The sequence below is a fragment of the Hyla sarda genome, unplaced genomic scaffold (genome assembly GCF_029499605.1).
Source record: "Hyla sarda isolate aHylSar1 unplaced genomic scaffold, aHylSar1.hap1 scaffold_1328, whole genome shotgun sequence".
Lineage (NCBI taxonomy): Eukaryota > Metazoa > Chordata > Amphibia > Anura > Hylidae > Hyla > Hyla sarda.
Window position 1 is genome coordinate 65,518 of NW_026607953.1, and position 18,060 is coordinate 83,577.

At 43.5% G+C, this 18,060-nt stretch overlaps 10 pseudogenes; all 10 read left to right on the forward strand.

Annotated features, from left to right (window-relative positions):
* The first annotated feature begins 761 nt into the window (after positions 1–761).
* Positions 762–1,025, forward strand: LOC130305668 (U2 spliceosomal RNA; annotated as a pseudogene).
* Positions 1,026–2,490: 1,465 nt separating this feature from the next.
* LOC130305658 (U2 spliceosomal RNA) lies at positions 2,491–2,754 on the forward strand (annotated as a pseudogene).
* A 1,483-nt stretch (positions 2,755–4,237) lies between these two features.
* On the forward strand, positions 4,238–4,501 carry LOC130305679 (U2 spliceosomal RNA; annotated as a pseudogene).
* A 1,493-nt stretch (positions 4,502–5,994) lies between these two features.
* Positions 5,995–6,258, forward strand: LOC130305619 (U2 spliceosomal RNA; annotated as a pseudogene).
* Positions 6,259–7,709: 1,451 nt separating this feature from the next.
* Positions 7,710–7,973, forward strand: LOC130305659 (U2 spliceosomal RNA; annotated as a pseudogene).
* Positions 7,974–9,444: 1,471 nt separating this feature from the next.
* On the forward strand, positions 9,445–9,709 carry LOC130305672 (U2 spliceosomal RNA; annotated as a pseudogene).
* A 1,473-nt stretch (positions 9,710–11,182) lies between these two features.
* Positions 11,183–11,447, forward strand: LOC130305673 (U2 spliceosomal RNA; annotated as a pseudogene).
* A 1,474-nt stretch (positions 11,448–12,921) lies between these two features.
* Positions 12,922–13,186, forward strand: LOC130305675 (U2 spliceosomal RNA; annotated as a pseudogene).
* Positions 13,187–14,665: 1,479 nt separating this feature from the next.
* On the forward strand, positions 14,666–14,930 carry LOC130305676 (U2 spliceosomal RNA; annotated as a pseudogene).
* Positions 14,931–16,399: 1,469 nt separating this feature from the next.
* Positions 16,400–16,663, forward strand: LOC130305639 (U2 spliceosomal RNA; annotated as a pseudogene).
* Positions 16,664–18,060: the final 1,397 nt, after the last annotated feature.

The window sequence follows — 18,060 nt, forward strand, 5'->3', positions numbered from 1 at the left end:
ACAGAAAGAAAAAAGGATGAAGAAAGAAGCATGAAGAAAAAAAAATGTATATGGAGTTGCTGACATGAGTGCAATCTACAAAGCCGTTGAGGCTGATCCTCATGGGAGGATTATTGCACCAGGACCCTTAGCACTTTTAAAATGCCATTCAATGCCACGGGCTAGATGTAAACTGCAGATGACCATGTTGTGGTAGTTACCATGGATACCCAAGTGATGTGTGAGCTAACACATAGGCCCAACAGATTCCAAGAAGGCCAGAATCACCAGCGGCACCACCATCGATTGTCAGGTCACCCGGATTCAGCAAATACCAGAGTCCAAAATGATGCAGGTTTATACTGTTAATTTTCAGTTTATCGTTACAGTTGGTGTTATTCCATGTCGGAAGGGACGCAGCTACAGCCAGTGGGGTAACTAGAGACAGGCAGGCAGCTATGTGCAACAAAGGTAGGCGTGTTGTTTTCATATGCAGATCTGAAATATTGTCTTATATGCAAGAGGAGGAGTGATGGGGGTTCAGGCAAAAGCCAGGCTATGGATTGCATTGCTAAATGCTCCATCAGAGTGCAATGGTCGCCTGTCCTTTTTTTAAGTGATGATGTGGGTTTAGCCTGTGCTGTATGTATGTATGGGTGGCTGACTGCCACCCACCCAGAAAGTGTATGGGAGGCTGGTTGGCTGCCAGCCTTCCTTCCATTCCTATGAGTAATGTGAGTGCTCATGAAGGGGACATGGTTGGGTCCACCCCTTTCCCGGTTATCCCCTCTAGGCCTTTTGGCTTAGATCAAGTGTAAAAAAAGAAAGGATCTTGCGACAGATCGCATCCTGAGGCACGTTTCTTTTTGTGTGAATACTTGCACTTGGGTGACTTGTGAGCACATACTGATACATACGTTCCCTATCTGGGGACCATAAATTAAATGGATTTTTGAGAAAGGGAGCTGATTTGGAAGCTTGCTTCTGTCGCCCTATGCATTGACCCGATGTGGCAGTATATTCGGGTAGTGAACAGTGCACCACCCCATTCCAGTGTTAAACAAGAAAGATTCTCATTTAATCCTCCGTGGGTGAGAATTTGAGTTTGAGAATTGGAGACCAAAATGATGAGTTGCACTGACTGGTTTATGAACGTCTATTCATTTAGCGTTTTAATGACCATGTTTGCACACTGATTGGTGTAAAAAAATAAAATAAAACTAAATAATAATAATCTAGCACACCTGTGCAGGTTTGACATGACATGACAGGTAGCTGTCTTGTGGGTGGTGCTGAATCCTGTTAAATGACGTGAGGGTCTCATGCCTATACACAAGGGTGTGTCATTGCTGTTGCTTGACCATGCATTGGTATCTGTGGTCAGTGAATGATAAAAACAAAATTTACCATCCATTGATGGATGGGAAATCCGCCATGAGGCATTTGTTTTTAGAAACTGCTGCTCACAACCAATGTTGCAATGGAGTGTCTCCATCTGCTGGTGGTATTGGAAAGGCATTAGTGCTATGACAGGGTCTGAAGAAGAAGAAGAAGAAGAAGACGGAAAAAAATATATATAAAAAGAAAAAGAGAGAGAGAGAGAGAGAGACTGACTTAGTGAGCGAGTGAGTGAGAGAGTGAGAGTGAGTGAGAGTGAATGAGTGAGTGAGTGATTGAGTGAGTGAGTGAGTGAGAACAAATGAGTTAAAGCAAGTGAGTGAGAGAGATCGAATGAATGAAAGTCTGAATGACAGAAAGAAAAAAGGATGAAGAAAGAAGCATGAAGAAAAAAAAATGTATATGGAGTTGCTGACATGAGTGCAATCTACAAAGCCGTTGAGGCTGATCCTCATGGGAGGATTATTGCACCAGGACCCTTAGCACTTTTAAAATGCCATTCAATGCCACGGGCTAGATGTAAACTGCAGATGACCATGTTGTGGTAGTTACCATGGATACCCAAGTGATGTGTGAGCTAACACATAGGCCCAACAGATTCCAAGAAGGCCAGAATCACCAGCGGCACCACCATCGATTGTCAGGTCACCCGGATTCAGCAAATACCAGAGTCCAAAATGATGCAGGTTTATACTGTTAATTTTCAGTTTATCGTTACAGTTGGTGTTATTCCATGTCGGAAGGGACGCAGCTACAGCCAGTGGGGTAACTAGAGACAGGCAGGCAGCTATGTGCAACAAAGGTAGGCGTGTTGTTTTCATATGCAGATCTAAAATATTGTCTTATATGCAAGAGGAGGAGTGATGGGGGTTCAGGCAAAAGCCAGGCTATGGATTGCATTGCTAAATGCTCCATCAGAGTGCAATGGTCGCCTGTCCTTTTTTTAAGTGATGATGTGGGTTTAGCCTGTGCTGTATGTATGTATGGGTGGCTGACTGCCACCCACCCAGAGAGTGTATGGGAGGCTGGTTGGCTGCCAGCCTTCCTTCCATTCCTATGAGTAATGTGAGTGCTCATGAAGGGGACATGGTTGGGTCCACCCCTTTCCCGGTTATCCCCTCTAGGCCTTTTGGCTTAGATCAAGTGTAAAAAAAGAAAGGATCTTGCGACAGATCGCATCCTGAGGCACGTTTTTTTTTGTGTGAATACTTGCACTTGGGTGACTTGTGAGCACATACTGATACATACGTTCCCTATCTGGGGACCATAAATTAAATGGATTTTTGAGAAAGGGAGCTGATTTGGAAGCTTGCTTCTGTCGCCCTATGCATTGACCCGATGTGGCAGTATATTCGGGTAGTGAACAGTGCACCACCCCATTCCAGTGTTAAACAAGAAAGATTCTCATTTAATCCTCCGTGGGTGAGAATTTGAGTTTGAGAATTGGAGACCAAAATGATGAGTTGCACTGACTGGTTTATGAACGTCTATTCATTTAGCGTTTTAATGACCATGTTTGCACACTGATTGGTGTAAAAAAATAAAATAAAACTAAATAATAATAATCTAGCACACCTGTGCAGGTTTGACATGACATGACAGGTAGCTGTCTTGTGGGTGGTGCTGAATCCTGTTAAATGACGTGAGGGTCTCATGCCTATACACAAGGGTGTGTCATTGCTGTTGCTTGACCATGCATTGGTATCTGTGGTCAGTGAATGATAAAAACAAAATTTACCATCCATTGATGGATGGGAAATCCGCCATGAGGCATTTGTTTTTAGAAACTGCTGCTCACAACCAATGTTGCAATGGAGTGTCTCCATCTGCTGGTGGTATTGGAAAGGCATTAGTGCTATGACAGGGTCTGAAGAAGAAGAAGAAGAAGAAGAAGAAGAAGAAGACGGAAAAAAATATATATAAAAAGAAAAAGAGAGAGAGAGAGAAAGAGAGACTGACTTAGTGAGCGAGTGAGTGAGAGAGTGAGAGTGAGTGAGAGTGAATGAGTGAGTGAGTGATTGAGTGAGTGAGTGAGTGAGTGAGAACAAATGAGTTAAAGCAAGTGAGTGAGAGAGATCGAATGAATAAAAGTCTGAATGACAGAAAGAAAAAAGGATGAAGAAAGAAGCATGAAGAAAAAAAAATGTATATGGAGTTGCTGACATGAGTGCAATCTACAAAGCCGTTGAGGCTGATCCTCATGGGAGGATTATTGCACCAGGACCCTTAGCACTTTTAAAATGCCATTCAATGCCACGGGCTAGATGTAAACTGCAGATGACCATGTTGTGGTAGTTACCATGGATACCCAAGTGATGTGTGAGCTAACACATAGGCCCAACAGATTCCAAGAAGGCCAGAATCACCAGCGGCACCACCATCGATTGTCAGGTCACCCGGATTCAGCAAATACCAGAGTCCAAAATGATGCAGGTTTATACTGTTAATTTTCAGTTTATCGTTACAGTTGGTGTTATTCCATGTCGGAAGGGACGCAGCTACAGCCAGTGGGGTAACTAGAGACAGGCAGGCAGCTATGTGCAACAAAGGTAGGCGTGTTGTTTTCATATGCAGATCTGAAATATTGTCTTATATGCAAGAGGAGGAGTGATGGGGGTTCAGGCAAAAGCCAGGCTATGGATTGCATTGCTAAATGCTCCATCAGAGTGCAATGGTCGCCTGTCCTTTTTTTAAGTGATGATGTGGGTTTAGCCTGTGCTGTATGTATGTATGGGTGGCTGACTGCCACCCACCCAGAGAGTGTATGGGAGGCTGGTTGGCTGCCAGCCTTCCTTCCATTCCTATGAGTAATGTGAGTGCTCATGAAGGGGACATGGTTGGGTCCACCCCTTTCCCGGTTATCCCCTCTAGGCCTTTTGGCTTAGATCAAGTGTAAAAAAAGAAAGAATCTTGCGACAGATCGCATCCTGAGGCACGTTTTTTTTTGTGTGAATACTTGCACTTGGGTGACTTGTGAGCACATACTGATACATACGTTCCCTATCTGGGGACCATAAATTAAATGGATTTTTGAGAAAGGGAGCTGATTTGGAAGCTTGCTTCTGTCGCCCTATGCATTGACCCGATGTGGCAGTATATTCGGGTAGTGAACAGTGCACCACCCCATTCCAGTGTTAAACAAGAAAGATTCTCATTTAATCCTCCGTGGGTGAGAATTTGAGTTTGAGAATTGGAGACCAAAATGATGAGTTGCACTGACTGGTTTATGAACGTCTATTCATTTAGCGTTTTAATGACCATGTTTGCACACTGATTGGTGTAAAAAAAATAAATAAAACTAAATAATAATAATCTAGCACACCTGTGCAGGTTTGACATGACATGACAGGTAGCTGTCTTGTGGGTGGTGCTGAATCCTGTTAAATGACGTGAGGGTCTCATGCCTATACACAAGGGTGTGTCATTGCTGTTGCTTGACCATGCATTGGTATCTGTGGTCAGTGAATGATAAAAACAAAATTTACCATCCATTGATGGATGGGAAATGATGGATGGGAAATCCGCCATGAGGCATTTGTTTTTAGAAACTGCTGCTCACAACCAATGTTGCAATGGAGTGTCTCCATCTGCTGGTGGTATTGGAAAGGCATTAGTGCTATGACAGGGTCTGAAGAAGAAGAAGAAGAAGAAGAAGAAGACGGAAAAAAATATATATAAAAAGAAAAAGAGAGAGAGAGAGAGAGAGACTGACTTAGTGAGCGAGTGAGTGAGAGAGTGAGAGTGAGTGAGAGTGAATGAGTGAGTGAGTGAGTGATTGAGTGAGTGAGTGAGTGAGTGAGAACAAATGAGTTAAAGCAAGTGAGTGAGAGAGATCGAATGAATGAAAGTCTGAATGACAGAAAGAAAAAAGGATGAAGAAAGAAGCATGAAGAAAAAAAAATGTATATGGAGTTGCTGACATGAGTGCAATCTACAAAGCCGTTGAGGCTGATCCTCATGGGAGGATTATTGCACCAGGACCCTTAGCACTTTTAAAATGCCATTCAATGCCACAGGCTAGATGTAAACTGCAGATGACCATGTTGTGGTAGTTACCATGGATACCCAAGTGATGTGTGAGCTAACACATAGGCCCAACAGATTCCAAGAAGGCCAGAATCACCAGCGGCACCACCATCGATTGTCAGGTCACCCGGATTCAGCAAATACCAGAGTCCAAAATGATGCAGGTTTATACTGTTAATTTTCAGTTTATCGTTACAGTTGGTGTTATTCCATGTCGGAAGGGACGCAGCTACAGCCAGTGGGGTAACTAGAGACAGGCAGGCAGCTATGTGCAACAAAGGTAGGCGTGTTGTTTTCATATGCAGATCTGAAATATTGTCTTATATGCAAGAGGAGGAGTGATGGGGGTTCAGGCAAAAGCCAGGCTATGGATTGCATTGCTAAATGCTCCATCAGAGTGCAATGGTCGCCTGTCCTTTTTTTAAGTGATGATGTGGGTTTAGCCTGTGCTGTATGTGTGTATGGGTGGCTGACTGCCACCCACCCAGAGAGTGTATGGGAGGCTGGTTGGCTGCCAGCCTTCCTTCCATTCCTATGAGTAATGTGAGTGCTCATGAAGGGGACATGGTTGGGTCCACCCCTTGCCCGGTTATCCCCTCTAGGCCTTTTGGCTTAGATCAAGTGTAAAAAAAGAAAGGATCTTGCGACAGATCGCATCCTGAGGCACGTTTTTTTTTGTGTGAATACTTGCACTTGGGTGACTTGTGAGCACATACTGATACATACGTTCCCTATCTGGGGACCATAAATTAAATGGATTTTTGAGAAAGGGAGCTGATTTGGAAGCTTGCTTCTTTCGCCCTATGCATTGACCCGATGTGGCAGTATATTCGGGTAGTGAACAGTGCACCACCCCATTCCAGTGTTAAACAAGAAAGATTCTCATTTAATCCTCCGTGGGTGAGAATTTGAGTTTGAGAATTGGAGACCAAAATGATGAGTTGCACTGACTGGTTTATGAACGTCTATTCATTTAGCGTTTTAATGACCATGTTTGCACACTGATTGGTGTAAAAAAATAAAATAAAACTAAATAATAATAATCTAGCACACCTGTGCAGGTTTGACATGACATGACAGGTAGCTGTCTTGTGGGTGGTGCTGAATCCTGTTAAATGACGTGAGGGTCTCATGCCTATACACAAGGGTGTGTCATTGCTGTTGCTTGACCATGCATTGGTATCTGTGGTCAGTGAATGATAAAAACAAAATTTACCATCCATTGATGGATGGGAAATCCGCCATGAGGCATTTGTTTTTAGAAACTGCTGCTCACAACCAATGTTGCAATGGAGTGTCTCCATCTGCTGGTGGTATTGGAAAGGCATTAGTGCTATGACAGGGTCTGAAGAAGAAGAAGAAGAAGAAGACGGAAAAAAATATATATAAAAAGAAAAAGAGAGAGAGAGAGAGAGAGACTGACTTAGTGAGCGAGTGAGTGAGAGTGAATGAGTGAGTGAGTGATTGAGTGAGTGAGTGAGTGAGTGAGAACAAATGAGTTAAAGCAAGTGAGTGAGAGAGATCAAATGAATGAAAGTCTGAATGACAGAAAGAAAAAAGGATGAAGAAAGAAGCATGAAGAAAAAAAAATGTATATGGAGTTGCTGACATGAGTGCAATCTACAAAGCCGTTGAGGCTGATCCTCATGGGAGGATTATTGCACCAGGACCCTTAGCACTTTTAAAATGCCATTCAATGCCACGGGCTAGATGTAAACTGCAGATGACCATGTTGTGGTAGTTACCATGGATACCCAAGTGATGTGTGAGCTAACACATAGGCCCAACAGATTCCAAGAAGGCCAGAATCACCAGCGGCACCACCATCGATTGTCAGGTCACCCGGATTCAGCAAATACCAGAGTCCAAAATGATGCAGGTTTATACTGTTAATTTTCAGTTTATCGTTACAGTTGGTGTTATTCCATGTCGGAAGGGACGCAGCTACAGCCAGTGGGGTAACTAGAGACAGGCAGGCAGCTATGTGCAACAAAGGTAGGCGTGTTGTTTTCATATGCAGATCTGAAATATTGTCTTATATGCAAGAGGAGGAGTGATGGGGGTTCAGGCAAAAGCCAGTCTATGGATTGCATTGCTAAATGCTCCATCAGAGTGCAATGGTCGCCTGTCCTTTTTTTAAGTGATGATGTGGGTTTAGCCTGTGCTGTATGTATGTATGGGTGGCTGACTGCCACCCACCCAGAGAGTGTATGGGAGGCTGGTTGGCTGCCAGCCTTCCTTCCATTCCTATGAGTAATGTGAGTGCTCATGAAGGGGACATGGTTGGGTCCACCCCTTTCCCGGTTATCCCCTCTAGGCCTTTTGGCTTAGATCAAGTGTAAAAAAAGAAAGGATCTTGCGACAGATCGCATCCTGAGGCACGTTTTTTTTTGTGTGAATACTTGCACTTGGGTGACTTGTGAGCACATACTGATACATACGTTCCCTATCTGGGGACCATAAATTAAATGGATTTTTGAGAAAGGGAGCTGATTTGGAAGCTTGCTTCTGTCGCCCTATGCATTGACCCGATGTGGCAGTATATTCGGGTAGTGAACAGTGCACCACCCCATTCCAGTGTTAAACAAGAAAGATTCTCATTTAATCCTCCGTGGGTGAGAATTTGAGTTTGAGAATTGGAGACCAAAATGATGAGTTGCACTGACTGGTTTATGAACGTCTATTCATTTAGCGTTTTAATGACCATGTTTGCACACTGATTGGTGTAAAAAAATAAAATAAAACTAAATAATAATAATCTAGCACACCTGTGCAGGTTTGACATGACATGACAGGTAGCTGTCTTGTGGGTGGTGCTGAATCCTGTTAAATGACGTGAGGGTCTCATGCCTATACACAAGGGTGTGTCATTGCTGTTGCTTGACCATGCATTGGTATCTGTGGTCAGTGAATGATAAAAACAAAATTTACCATCCATTGATGGATGGGAAATCCGCCATGAGGCATTTGTTTTTAGAAACTGCTGCTCACAACCAATGTTGCAATGGAGTGTCTCCATCTGCTGGTGGTATTGGAAAGGCATTAGTGCTATGACAGGGTCTGAAGAAGAAGAAGAAGAAGAAGACGGAAAAAAATATATATAAAAAGAAAAAGAGAGAGAGAGAGAGAGAGAGACTGACTTAGTGAGCGAGTGAGTGAGAGAGTGAGAGTGAGTGAGAGTGAATGAGTGAGTGAGTGATTGAGTGAGTGAGTGAGTGAGTGAGAACAAATGAGTTAAAGCAAGTGAGTGAGAGAGATCGAATGAATGAAAGTCTGAATGACAGAAAGAAAAAAGGATGAAGAAAGAAGCATGAAGAAAAAAAAATGTATATGGAGTTGCTGACATGAGTGCAATCTACAAAGCCGTTGAGGCTGATCCTCATGGGAGGATTATTGCACCAGGACCCTTAGCACTTTTAAAATGCCATTCAATGCCACGGGCTAGATGTAAACTGCAGATGACCATGTTGTGGTAGTTACCATGGATACCCAAGTGATGTGTGAGCTAACACATAGGCCCAACAGATTCCAAGAAGGCCAGAATCACCAGCGGCACCACCATCGATTGTCAGGTCACCCGGATTCAGCAAATACCAGAGTCCAAAATGATGCAGGTTTATACTGTTAATTTTCAGTTTATCGTTACAGTTGGTGTTATTCCATGTCGGAAGGGACGCAGCTACAGCCAGTGGGGTAACTAGAGACAGGCAGGCAGCTATGTGCAACAAAGGTAGGCGTGTTGTTTTCATATGCAGATCTGAAATATTGTCTTATATGCAAGAGGAGGAGTGATGGGGGTTCAGGCAAAAGCCAGGCTATGGATTGCATTGCTAAATGCTCCATCAGAGTGCAATGGTCGCCTGTCCTTTTTTTAAGTGATGATGTGGGTTTAGCCTGTGCTGTATGTATGTATGGGTGGCTGACTGCCACCCACCCAGAGAGTGTATGGGAGGCTGGTTGGCTGCCAGCCTTCCTTCCATTCCTATGAGTAATGTGAGTGCTCATGAAGGGGACATGGTTGGGTCCACCCCTTTCCCGGTTATCCCCTCTAGGCCTTTTGGCTTAGATCAAGTGTAAAAAAAGAAAGGATCTTGCGACAGATCGCATCCTGAGGCACGTTTTTTTTTTGTGTGAATACTTGCACTTGGGTGACTTGTGAGCACATACTGATACATACGTTCCCTATCTGGGGACCATAAATTAAATGGATTTTTGAGAAAGGGAGCTGATTTGGAAGCTTGCTTCTGTCGCCCTATGCATTGACCCGATGTGGCAGTATATTCGGGTAGTGAACAGTGCACCACCCCATTCCAGTGTTAAACAAGAAAGATTCTCATTTAATCCTCCGTGGGTGAGAATTTGAGTTTGAGAATTGGAGACCAAAATGATGAGTTGCACTGACTGGTTTATGAACGTCTATTCATTTAGCGTTTTAATGACCATGTTTGCACACTGATTGGTGTAAAAAAATAAAATAAAACTAAATAATAATAATCTAGCACACCTGTGCAGGTTTGACATGACATGACAGGTAGCTGTCTTGTGGGTGGTGCTGAATCCTGTTAAATGACGTGAGGGTCTCATGCCTATACACAAGGGTGTGTCATTGCTGTTGCTTGACCATGCATTGGTATCTGTGGTCAGTGAATGATAAAAACAAAATTTACCATCCATTGATGGATGGGAAATCCGCCATGAGGCATTTGTTTTTAGAAACTGCTGCTCACAACCAATGTTGCAATGGAGTGTCTCCATCTGCTGGTGGTATTGGAAAGGCATTAGTGCTATGACAGGGTCTGAAGAAGAAGAAGAAGAAGAAGACGGAAAAAAATATATATAAAAAGAAAAAGAGAGAGAGAGAGAGAGAGAGAGACTGACTTAGTGAGCGAGTGAGTGAGAGAGTGAGAGTGAGTGAGAGTGAATGAGTGAGTGAGTGATTGAGTGAGTGAGTGAGTGAGTGAGAACAAATGAGTTAAAGCAAGTGAGTGAGAGAGATCGAATGAATGAAAGTCTGAATGACAGAAAGAAAAAAGGATGAAGAAAGAAGCATGAAGAAAAAAAAATGTATATGGAGTTGCTGACATGAGTGCAATCTACAAAGCCGTTGAGGCTGATCCTCATGGGAGGATTATTGCACCAGGACCCTTAGCACTTTTAAAATGCCATTCAATGCCACGGGCTAGATGTAAACTGCAGATGACCATGTTGTGGTAGTTACCATGGATACCCAAGTGATGTGTGAGCTAACACATAGGCCCAACAGATTCCAAGAAGGCCAGAATCACCAGCGGCACCACCATCGATTGTCAGGTCACCCGGATTCAGCAAATACCAGAGTCCAAAATGATGCAGGTTTATACTGTTAATTTTCAGTTTATCGTTACAGTTGGTGTTATTCCATGTCGGAAGGGACGCAGCTACAGCCAGTGGGGTAACTAGAGACAGGCAGGCAGCTATGTGCAACAAAGGTAGGCGTGTTGTTTTCATATGCAGATCTGAAATATTGTCTTATATGCAAGAGGAGGAGTGATGGGGGTTCAGGCAAAAGCCAGGCTATGGATTGCATTGCTAAATGCTCCATCAGAGTGCAATGGTCGCCTGTCCTTTTTTTAAGTGATGATGTGGGTTTAGCCTGTGCTGTATGTATGTATGGGTGGCTGACTGCCACCCACCCAGAGAGTGTATGGGAGGCTGGTTGGCTGCCAGCCTTCCTTCCATTCCTATGAGTAATGTGAGTGCTCATGAAGGGGACATGGTTGGGTCCACCCCTTTCCCGGTTATCCCCTCTAGGCCTTTTGGCTTAGATCAAGTGTAAAAAAAGAAAGGATCTTGCGACAGATCGCATCCTGAGGCACGTTTTTTTTTTGTGTGAATACTTGCACTTGGGTGACTTGTGAGCACATACTGATACATACGTTCCCTATCTGGGGACCATAAATTAAATGGATTTTTGAGAAAGGGAGCTGATTTGGAAGCTTGCTTCTGTCGCCCTATGCATTGACCCGATGTGGCAGTATATTCGGGTAGTGAACAGTGCACCACCCCATTCCAGTGTTAAACAAGAAAGATTCTCATTTAATCCTCCGTGGGTGAGAATTTGAGTTTGAGAAGTGGAGACCAAAATGATGAGTTGCACTGACTGGTTTATGAACGTCTATTCATTTAGCGTTTTAATGACCATGTTTGCACACTGATTGGTGTAAAAAAATAAAATAAAACTAAATAATAATAATCTAGCACACCTGTGCAGGTTTGACATGACATGACAGGTAGCTGTCTTGTGGGTGGTGCTGAATCCTGTTAAATGACGTGAGGGTCTCATGCCTATACACAAGGGTGTGTCATTGCTGTTGCTTGACCATGCATTGGTATCTGTGGTCAGTGAATGATAAAAACAAAATTTACCATCCATTGATGGATGGGAAATCCGCCATGAGGCATTTGTTTTTAGAAACTGCTGCTCACAACCAATGTTGCAATGGAGTGTCTCCATCTGCTGGTGGTATTGGAAAGGCATTAGTGCTATGACAGGGTCTGAAGAAGAAGAAGAAGAAGAAGAAGAAGAAGACGGAAAAAAATATATATAAAAAGAAAAAGAGAGAGAGAGAGAGAGAGACTGACTTAGTGAGCGAGTGAGTGAGAGAGTGAGAGTGAGTGAGAGTGAATGAGTGAGTGAGTGATTGAGTGAGTGAGTGAGTGAGAACAAATGAGTTAAAGCAAGTGAGTGAGAGAGATCGAATGAATGAAAGTCTGAATGACAGAAAGAAAAAAGGATGAAGAAAGAAGCATGAAGAAAAAAAAATGTATATGGAGTTGCTGACATGAGTGCAATCTACAAAGCTGTTGAGGCTGATCCTCATGGGAGGATTATTGCACCAGGACCCTTAGCACTTTTAAAATGCCATTCAATGCCACGGGCTAGATGTAAACTGCAGATGACCATGTTGTGGTAGTTACCATGGATACCCAAGTGATGTGTGAGCTAACACATAGGCCCAACAGATTCCAAGAAGGCCAGAATCACCAGCGGCACCACCATCGATTGTCAGGTCACCCGGATTCAGCAAATACCAGAGTCCAAAATGATGCAGGTTTATACTGTTAATTTTCAGTTTATCGTTACAGTTGGTGTTATTCCATGTCGGAAGGGACGCAGCTACAGCCAGTGGGGTAACTAGAGACAGGCAGGCAGCTATGTGCAACAAAGGTAGGCGTGTTGTTTTCATATGCAGATCTGAAATATTGTCTTATATGCAAGAGGAGGAGTGATGGGGGTTCAGGCAAAAGCCAGGCTATGGATTGCATTGCTAAATGCTCCATCAGAGTGCAATGGTCGCCTGTCCATTTTTTAAGTGATGATGTGGGTTTAGCCTGTGCTGTATGTATGTATGGGTGGCTGACTGCCACCCACCCAGAGAGTGTATGGGAGGCTGGTTGGCTGCCAGCCTTCCTTCCATTCCTATGAGTAATGTGAGTGCTCATGAAGGGGACATGGTTGGGTCCACCCCTTTCCCGGTTATCCCCTCTAGGCCTTTTGGCTTAGATCAAGTGTAAAAAAAGAAAGGATCTTGCGACAGATCGCATCCTGAGGCACGTTTTTTTTTTGTGTGAATACTTGCACTTGGGTGACTTGTGAGCACATACTGATACATACGTTCCCTATCTGGGGACCATAAATTAAATGGATTTTTGAGAAAGGGAGCTGATTTGGAAGCTTGCTTCTGTCGCCCTATGCATTGACCCGATGTGGCAGTATATTCGGGTAGTGAACAGTGCACCACCCCATTCCAGTGTTAAACAAGAAAGATTCTCATTTAATCCTCCGTGGGTGAGAATTTGAGTTTGAGAATTGGAGACCAAAATGATGAGTTGCACTGACTGGTTTATGAACGTCTATTCATTTAGCGTTTTAATGACCATGTTTGCACACTGATTGGTGTAAAAAAATAAAATAAAACTAAATAATAATAATCTAGCACACCTGTGCAGGTTTGACATGACATGACAGGTAGCTGTCTTGTGGGTGGTGCTGAATCCTGTTAAATGACGTGAGGGTCTCATGCCTATACACAAGGGTGTGTCATTGCTGTTGCTTGACCATGCATTGGTATCTGTGGTCAGTGAATGATAAAAACAAAATTTACCATCCATTGATGGATGGGAAATCCGCCATGAGGCATTTGTTTTTAGAAACTGCTGCTCACAACCAATGTTGCAATGGAGTGTCTCCATCTGCTGGTGGTATTGGAAAGGCATTAGTGCTATGACAGGGTCTGAAGAAGAAGAAGAAGAAGAAGAAGAAGACGGAAAAAAATATATATAAAAAGAAAAAGAGAGAGAGAGAGAGAGAGACTGACTTAGTGAGCGAGTGAGTGAGAGAGTGAGAGTGAGTGAGAGTGAATGAGTGAGTGAGTGAGTGATTGAGTGAGTGAGTGAGTGAGTGAGAACAAATGAGTTAAAGCAAGTGAGTGAGAGAGATCGAATGAATGAAAGTCTGAATGACAGAAAGAAAAAAGGATGAAGAAAGAAGCATGAAGAAAAAAAAATGTATATGGAGTTGCTGACATGAGTGCAATCTACAAAGCCGTTGAGGCTGATCCTCATGGGAGGATTATTGCACCAGGACCCTTAGCACTTTTAAAATGCCATTCAATGCCACGGGCTAGATGTAAACTGCAGATGACCATGTTGTGGTAGTTACCATGGATACCCAAGTGATGTGTGAGCTAACACATAGGCCCAACAGATTCCAAGAAGGCCAGAATCACCAGCGGCACCACCATCGATTGTCAGGTCACCCGGATTCAGCAAATACCAGAGTCCAAAATGATGCAGGTTTATACTGTTAATTTTCAGTTTATCGTTACAGTTGGTGTTATTCCATGTCGGAAGGGACGCAGCTACAGCCAGTGGGGTAACTAGAGACAGGCAGGCAGCTATGTGCAACAAAGGTAGGCGTGTTGTTTTCATATGCAGATCTGAAATATTGTCTTATATGCAAGAGGAGGAGTGATGGGGGTTCAGGCAAAAGCCAGGCTATGGATTGCATTGCTAAATGCTCCATCAGAGTGCAATGGTCGCCTGTCCTTTTTTTAAGTGATGATGTGGGTTTAGCCTGTGCTGTATGTATGTATGGGTGGCTGACTGCCACCCACCCAGAGAGTGTATGGGAGGCTGGTTGGCTGCCAGCCTTCCTTCCATTCCTATGAGTAATGTGAGTGCTCATGAAGGGGACATGGTTGGGTCCACCCCTTTCCCGGTTATCCCCTCTAGGCCTTTTGGCTTAGATCAAGTGTAAAAAAAGAAAGGATCTTGCGACAGATCGCATCCTGAGGCACGTTTTTTTTTTGTGTGAATACTTGCACTTGGGTGACTTGTGAGCACATACTGATACATACGTTCCCTATCTGGGGACCATAAATTAAATGGATTTTTGAGAAAGGGAGCTGATTTGGAAGCTTGCTTCTGTCGCCCTATGCATTGACCCGATGTGGCAGTATATTCGGGTAGTGAACAGTGCACCACCCCATTCCAGTGTTAAACAAGAAAGATTCTCATTTAATCCTCCGTGGGTGAGAATTTGAGTTTGAGAATTGGAGACCAAAATGATGAGTTGCACTGACTGGTTTATGAACGTCTATTCATTTAGCATTTTAATGAACATGTTTGCACACTGATTGGTGTAAAAAAATAAAATAAAACTAAATAATAATAATCTAGCACACCTGTGCAGGTTTGACATGACATGACAGGTAGCTGTCTTGTGGGTGGTGCTGAATCCTGTTAAATGACGTGAGGGTCTCATGCCTATACACAAGGGTGTGTCATTGCTGTTGCTTGACCATGCATTGGTATCTGTGGTCAGTGAATGATAAAAACAAAATTTACCATCCATTGATGGATGGGAAATCCGCCATGAGGCATTTGTTTTTAGAAACTGCTGCTCACAACCAATGTTGCAATGGAGTGTCTCCATCTGCTGGTGGTATTGGAAAGGCATTAGTGCTATGACAGGGTCTGAAGAAGAAGAAGAAGAAGAAGACGGAAAAAAATATATATAAAAAGAAAAAGAGAGAGAGAGAGAGAGAGACTGACTTAGTGAGCGAGTGAGTGAGAGAGTGAGAGTGAGTGAGAGTGAATGAGTGAGTGAGTGATTGAGTGAGTGAGTGAGTGAGTGAGAACAAATGAGTTAAAGCAAGTGAGTGAGAGAGATCGAATGAATGAAAGTCTGAATGACAGAAAGAAAAAAGGATGAAGAAAGAAGCATGAAGAAAAAAAAATGTATATGGAGTTGCTGACATGAGTGCAATCTACAAAGCCGTTGAGGCTGATCCTCATGGGAGGATTATTGCACCAGGACCCTTAGCACTTTTAAAATGCCATTCAATGCCACGGGCTAGATGTAAACTGCAGATGACCATGTTGTGGTAGTTACCATGGATACCCAAGTGATGTGTGAGCTAACACATAGGCCCAACAGATTCCAAGAAGGCCAGAATCACCAGCGGCACCACCATCGATTGTCAGGTCACCCGGATTCAGCAAATACCAGAGTCCAAAATGATGCAGGTTTATACTGTTAATTTTCAGTTTATCGTTACAGTTGGTGTTATTCCATGTCGGAAGGGACGCAGCTACAGCCAGTGGGGTAACTAGAGACAGGCAGGCAGCTATGTGCAACAAAGGTAGGCGTGTTGTTTTCATATGCAGATCTGAAATATTGTCTTATATGCAAGAGGAGGAGTGATGGGGGTTCAGGCAAAAGCCAGGCTATGGATTGCATTGCTAAATGCTCCATCAGAGTGCAATGGTCGCCTGTCCTTTTTTTAAGTGATGATGTGGGTTTAGCCTGTGCTGTATGTATGTATGGGTGGCTGACTGCCACCCACCCAGAGAGTGTATGGGAGGCTGGTTGGCTGCCAGCCTTCCTTCCATTCCTATGAGTAATGTGAGTGCTCATGAAGGGGACATGGTTGGGTCCACCCCTTTCCCGGTTATCCCCTCTAGGCCTTTTGGCTTAGATCAAGTGTAAAATAAGAAAGGATCTTGCGACAGATCGCATCCTGAGGCACGTTTTTTTTTGTGTGAATACTTGCACTTGGGTGACTTGTGAGCACATACTGATACATACGTTCCCTATCTGGGGACCATAAATTAAATGGATTTTTGAGAAAGGGAGCTGATTTGGAAGCTTGCTTCTGTTGCCCTATGCATTGACCCGATGTGGCAGTATATTCGGGTAGTGAACAGTGCACCACCCCATTCCAGTGTTAAACAAGAAAGATTCTCATTTAATCCTCCGTGGGTGAGAATTTGAGTTTGAGAATTGGAGACCAAAATGATGAGTTGCACTGACTGGTTTATGAACGTCTATTCATTTAGCGTTTTAATGACCATGTTTGCACACTGATTGGTGTAAAAAAATAAAATAAAACTAAATAATAATAATCTAGCACACCTGTGCAGGTTTGACATGACATGACAGGTAGCTGTCTTGTGGGTGGTGCTGAATCCTGTTAAATGACGTGAGGGTCTCATGCCTATACACAAGGGTGTGTCATTGCTGTTGCTTGACCATGCATTGGTATCTGTGGTCAGTGAATGATAAAAACAAAATTTACCATCCATTGATGGATGGGAAATCCGCCATGAGGCATTTGTTTTTAGAAACTGCTGCTCACAACCAATGTTGCAATGGAGTGTCTCCATCTGCTGGTGGTATTGGAAAGGCATTAGTGCTATGACAGGGTCTGAAGAAGAAGAAGAAGACGGAAAAAAATATATATAAAAAGAAAAAGAGAGAGAGAGAGAGAGAGAGACTGACTTAGTGAGCGAGTGAGTGAGAGAGTGAGAGTGAGTGAGAGTGAATGAGTGAGTGAGTGATTGAGTGAGTGAGTGAGTGAGTGAGAACAAATGAGTTAAAGCAAGTGAGTGAGAGAGATCGAATGAATGAAAGTCTGAATGACAGAAAGAAAAAAGGATGAAGAAAGAAGCATGAAGAAAAAAAAATGTATATAGAGTTGCTGACATGAGTGCAATCTACAAAGCCGTTGAGGCTGATCCTCATGGGAGGATTATTGCACCAGGACCCTTAGCACTTTTAAAATGCCATTCAATGCCACGGGCTAGATGTAAACTGCAGATGACCATGTTGTGGTAGTTACCATGGATACCCAAGTGATGTGTGAGCTAACACATAGGCCCAACAGATTCCAAGAAGGCCAGAATCACCAGCGGCACCACCATCGATTGTCAGGTCACCCGGATTCAGCAAACACCAGAGTCCAAAATGATGCAGGTTTATACTGTTAATTTTCAGTTTATCGTTACAGTTGGTGTTATTCCATGTCGGAAGGGACGCAGCTACAGCCAGTGGGGTAACTAGAGACAGGCAGGCAGCTATGTGCAACAAAGGTAGGCGTGTTGTTTTCATATGCAGATCTGAAATATTGTCTTATATGCAAGAGGAGGAGTGATGGGGGTTCAGGCAAAAGCCAGGCTATGGATTGCATTGCTAAATGCTCCATCAGAGTGCAATGGTCGCCTGCCCTTTTTTTAAGTGATGATGTGGGTTTAGCCTGTGCTGTATGTATGTATGGGTGGCTGACTGCCACCCACCCAGAGAGTGTATGGGAGGCTGGTTGGCTGCCAGCCTTC